A 6,240-nucleotide genomic window follows, 5' to 3' on the forward strand; every position below is an offset into this window, starting at 1 on the left:
TGTTTCTGTTCAGTGTTTATTGAATTCAGTGTTAATGAAAGATTAGCATGTAGGCTAACATCAGCTGTAAAAAGCAAGCTTGGGAAACTCTAGCTCAGTGCTGTAGACCATGGGTTACTGACCAAAAGGCTGTGAGTTGGAATCCCCTGCACTGCCCCTCAGGCCTGGAGCCTCAGATCACTGTGCATGGTGTGAATGAGATAAATGTAAGTCGCTCTGGAAAAATGAGTCTAAAACTTTCTGCTGTTCTTATGGTCATTGTCATGACCTCTGACCTAACATTCAAAATGATTTACTGTAACTAAAGGGCGGGTTGTCAGAACAGAGCTTTCTGTAGGTTTGAAGGAGACATGAGAGGTTCTTAAAGTTCAAACATGAAGAAAGCTGCTCAGAGTTAGAGCTCAGAAACAGGAAGGGTGGTGCAGATGCTCTGATCTGAGGTGATGTGATCTGAGGTGATGTGATGTGATCTGATCTGAGGTGATGTGATCTGATCTGAGGTGATGTGATCTGATCTGAGGTGATGTGATCTGATCTGAGGTGATGTGATCTGATCTGAGGTGATGTGATGTGATCTGAGGTGATGTGATGTGATCTGAGGTGATGTGATGTGATCTGAGGTGATATGATGTGATCTGATGTGATATGATGTGATCTGAGGTGATGTGATCTGATCTGAGGTGATGTGATCGGAGGTGATCTGAGGTGATGTGATCTGATCTGAGGTGATGTGATGTGATCTGATCTAAGATGATGTGATGTGATCTGATCTGAGGTGATGTGATCTGATCTGAGGTGATGTGATCTGATCTGAGGTGACGTGATGTGATCTGATCTGAGATGACGTGATCTGATCTGAGGTGACGTGATCTGATCTGAGGTGACGTGATGTGATCTGAGGTGACGTGATCTGATCTGAGGTGACGTGATCTGATCTGAGGTGATGTGATCTGAGGTGATGTGATCTGATCTGAGGTGATGTGATCTGATCTGAGGTGATGTGATGTGATCTGAGGTGATGTGATCTGATCTGAGGTGATGTGATCTGATCTGAGGTGATGTGATCTGATCTGAGGTGATGTGATGTGATCTGATCTGCGGTGATGTGATCTGATCTGAGGTGATGTGATCTGATCTGAGGTGATGTGATCTGATCTGATCTGAGGTGATGTGATCTGATCTGAGGTGATGTGATGTGATCTGAGGTGATGTGATCTGATCTGATCTGCGGTGATGTGATCTGATCTGATCTGCGGTGATGTGATCTGAGATGTGATCTGAGGTGATGTGATGTGATCTGAGGTGATGTGATTTGATCTGAGGTGATGTGATCTAATCTGATCTGCGGTGATGTGATCTGAGATGTGATCTGAGGTGATGTGATGTGATCTGAGGTGATCTGATGTGATCTGAGGTGATGTGATGTGATCTGAGGTGATGTGATGTGATCTGAGGTGATGTGATCTGATCTGAGGTGATGTGATCTGATCTGAGGTGATGTGATCTGATCTGAGGTGATGTGATCTGATCTGAGGTGATGTGATCTGATCTGATCTGAGGTGACGTGGTCTGATCTGAGGTGATCTGATCTGATCTGAGGTGATGTGATCTGATCTGAGGTGATGTGATCTGATCTGATCTGAGGTGATGTGATCTGATCTGAGGTGATGTGATGTGATCTGATCTGAGGTGATGTGATCTGAGGTGATGTGATCTGAGGTGATCTGATATGAGATGATGTGATGTGATCTGAGGTGATGTGATCTGATCTGAGGTGATGTGATGTGATCTGAGGTGATGTGATCTGATCTGATCTGAGGTGATGTGATCTGATTTGATCTGAGGTGATGTGATCTGAGGTGATGTGATCTGATCTGATCTGAGGTGATGTGATCTGATCTGATCTGAGGTGATGTGATCTGATCTCAGTCACAGAATCAGTCAGTATCAGGTGTGTGATTTGAGGTCAGAGTCAGATGGAGGTGAGACTGTTCCCTGTACTCTAATTGCTGTATGTTAATGTGGTGAAACAGACTAAAATAATACTCCTTCATTTAAACATGGCTTGTCTGAATGTGACTCTGAGTGATGTTTAAGATTTTATAATCTTATCACATAAAATATTTTTTTCTTTAAAATAAAAAAGAAACAAAAGACGACCCCTAACAGTAGTTTCTGATCCTCTGACCTGGTGTTTATCTGAGGTGATGTGACGATTAAATTCTGTTTAATTTCATGAAGATGAGAAACTCTTCTAACTCACACTGGGAGGTGAAGCTGCTGAATTTCTGTAAAACTAATAAACCTGAATATTTTAATAAAACTGATTTAGGTTCATTCAGCTACTGTATGTGACCTAAAAAAAACAGAATCTTTAGTTATGAGTGAAGTAGAAAATACACTATATTGCCAAAAGTATTCGCTCACCCATCCAAATAATCAGAATCAGGTGTTCCAATCACTTCCATGGCCACAGGTGTATAAAATCAAGCACCTAGGCATGCAGACTGTTTTTACAAACATTTGTGAAAGAATGGGTCGCTCTCAGGAGCTCAGTGAATTCCAGCGTGGAACTGTGATAGGATGCCACCTGTGCAACAAATCCAGTCGTGAAATTTCCTCGCTCCTAAATATTCCACAGTCAACTGTCAGCTGTATTATAAGAACGTGGAAGTGTTTGGGAACGACAGCAACTCAGCCACGAAGTGGTAGGCCACGTAAACTGACGGAGCGGGGTCAGCGGATGCTGAGGCACATAGTGTGAAGAGGTCACCAACTTTCTGCAGAGTCCATCGCTACAGACCTCCAAACTTCATGTGGCCTTCAGATTAGCTCAAGAACAGTGTGCAGAGAGCTTCATGGAATGGGTTTCCATGGCCGAGCAGCTGCATCCAAGTCATACATCACCAAGTGCAATGCAAAGCGTCGGATGCAGTGGTGTAAAGCACGCCGCCACTGGACTCTAGAGCAGTGGAGACGCGTTCTCTGGAGTGACCAATCGCGCTTCTCCATCTGGCAATCTGATGGACGAGTCTGGGTTTGGCGGTTGCCAGGAGAACGGTACTTGTCTGACTGCATTGTGCCAAGTGTAAAGTTTGGTGGAGGGGGGATTATGGTGTGGGGTTGTTTTTCAGGAGCTGGGCTTGGCCCCTTAGTTCCAGTGAAAGGAACTCTGAATGCTTCAGCATACCAAGACATTTTGGACAATTCCATGCTCCCAACTTTGTGGGAACAGTTTGGAGCTGGCCCCTTCCTCTTCCAACATGACTGTGCACCAGTGACCAAAGCAAGGTCCATAAAGACATGGATGACAGAGTCTGGTGTGGATGAACTTGACTGGCCTGCACAGAGTCCTGACCTCAACCCGATAGAACACCTTTGGGATGAATTAGAGCGGAGACTGAGAGCCAGGCCTTCTCGTCCAACATCAGTGTGTGATCTCACAAATGCGCTTCTGGAAGAACGGTCAAAAATTCCCATAAACACACTCCTAAACCTTGTGGACAGCCTTCCCAGAAGAGTTGAAGCTGTTATAGCTGCAAAGGGTGGACCGACGTCATATTGAACCCTATGGATTAGGAATGGGATGTCACTTAAGTTCATATGAGAGTCAAGGCAGGTGAGAGAATACTTTTGGCAATATAGTGTATCTACATGACCTTCAGCTAACTTTAAACAGAACAGAGGAAACGTATATTAAACACTTTATACAATAATATAATAAAAATTAAAAAAATATATAAGAAAAACGTTTGGTGAAATGTCAAACCTCGTCACTGAGTCGAATTAACATTATTATTATTATTATTATTATTATTATTATTATTATTATTATTATTATTATGTGGATGTGAACTCTCTGAGTTGTTAAACATCTGTGTCTCTCAGATCCAGGTTTGAAGTGAAAGCTGTAAGGAGTTTATCTCAGTGACATTTGCTTCAGTCTCCTGTGGTTTTATCTCAGTGGTCTTTCTGCATGAGTTGTGATGTTGGTATGAAGACGCGTGTGTTTGTGTCTCATTATGCACAACTCGCCTTTGCACTCGGCTTCTAACAGGAAATAAGACTCTGAAGTTCCTGTAAGTGCAGGATGATTCACTGAGCTCTATTTCACAATGATTCTAACTGCATTACTTTTCTTAAGCTTCTGTGTTTCAAAACCTGCAGAGTTAAAAGGTGGGTCAGAAATCAGCTAAAATCAGCTGAATTATCTTCTCTCTGACTGGATGAGTTCATGTTGTATTTATTGATGATGATGATGATGATGTTTTATAAGTCAGGGTAACTGAAGTGGCAGAAGGAAGCGATGTGTCTTTAAACTGCTCCTCTGGGAAAATGAAATCTGAGCGAATAAACACCAGACTGAGAATAAACACCACCGAATATCTCCTGCTGAAGAACTTTCAGAGTTCAGATGTGGGATATTACGAGTGCATCAGTGGAACACATAAACAAACACTCTATTTAGAATTAAAACCCGGTGAGTGTTTATTAAAAATCTGTTTTTAATCCAGTGATGGTTTAAAGTGTAAATTATACCGCAGAATGTTCTGGATTTTTATTTTCAGGATCCACAAATGAACATATAATACTTTTCCGAGCCTCTGGGGAAGATTAGTTTTTTTTCTTCTGTAAAACTCTGAGCTCTTCATCGTTAAACTTCGGATGGTCCTGGACACCTCACTCATCATCATCATCATCATCCTCATCCAGTACTCTCAGACTTGAGCAGAATGATCCACACTTTAAGAACCGGCTGTGGCTCAGAAGGAAGGAGAATGACGTCTCTATGAAGATCTCCCCTGTGAGATGGAGAGACTCTGGGAAATACAGCTGTTACAGAAATCTCCCATCTAAAGACAAGGTCAGCGTCTTCAAGCTTGTGCTGGTCAGAGGTAGGTCACACTGTTTTTAATTATTAATACAAAATATTTAATATCATATTTAACATCTGCAGTTTTCCTGAGGATCAGTGTAGTTTCTGTGGACAGTAAAGTTTACACCTTAGCTTTAATATTCTTTTTTCTTTTTTATATTTATTTTATAAATTCGGCAGTAAAACATTTTTCCAACAAAAATTAAATATTACAGGAAAAACCCGTTTCCACGTCAGGAAATAAATGATAGTAAGATTTTACACAATAAAGCACTTTTCAGACAGAAAGAAAATGAAAGTTTTTCTCTGCGCGTGACTCAGAGTTTCCACAAAAACCCACAACTTATTTATTTAAAGCTGTTCTGTCCTCGCGCACGAGAGATTATATATTATATTATAAATAAATACATAAACAAATAATTAATACTGTATTTTATTTGTTAGAGAAATGAAATGCACATAAGTATTCTAAAATATATAAAATGTAATGTTCTTTTTTTTAAAAAAAAAAAAAGAAGTTTTTTGTTTGTTTGTTTGTTTGTTTGTTTTTAAGATTTTATTTTAGTGTGTTAGAACAGAAAGTTAAAAACCTAAGAAAGTTGAAATGTTGGATGATTTTTCTCCACAGTTTCAGCAGATATTTCTCGGACAAAACTCGGACAGAGTTTTCTGTTGAGGTGTGACCTGTCCGATCAGAGTCCAGATCTGCACGCGTTGTGGATTAACACAGAAACACGTGAGACGTTTGCGGTCCCGCTGCAGGTGACGGACACGGCGCTGGGGCAGAACTGGACATGTGGAGTGTTTCTCGGCTCCACGCTGAAAGCCGCGTTTCCTCTAACACTCAACATCACACACACTATCACTACATCACCTCCACCACCTCCATCACCTCCACAACACAACACACACACTGAGCCAGACACAACACACACTGCAGCAGGCAACGAAACACACAATCATGACGCAGGTGAGCACACACTCAATCTGGACCTCTCTCTCTCTCACACACACACACAGTGCAGGTCACTCCTGTCCCCTCTGTTCTGTGAGATAGGACACAGCCCGGCTTACAACATCATTATTGTCGGACTCACATTCATCTTTATTCTCTCTTTATTCTCTCACTGACCAACACACACTCACACTCACACTGACCAACACCAACACACACTGACCAACACACACACACTGACCAACAACAACACACACTGACCAACACCAACACACACACACTGACCAACACCAACACACACTGACCAACACCAACACACACACACTGACCAACACCAACACACACACACTGACCAACACCAACACACACACACTGACCAACACCAACACACTCACACTGACCAACACCA

The sequence above is a fragment of the Hemibagrus wyckioides genome, linkage group LG18, assembly GCF_019097595.1.
Source record: "Hemibagrus wyckioides isolate EC202008001 linkage group LG18, SWU_Hwy_1.0, whole genome shotgun sequence".
Classification (NCBI taxonomy): domain Eukaryota; kingdom Metazoa; phylum Chordata; class Actinopteri; order Siluriformes; family Bagridae; genus Hemibagrus; species Hemibagrus wyckioides.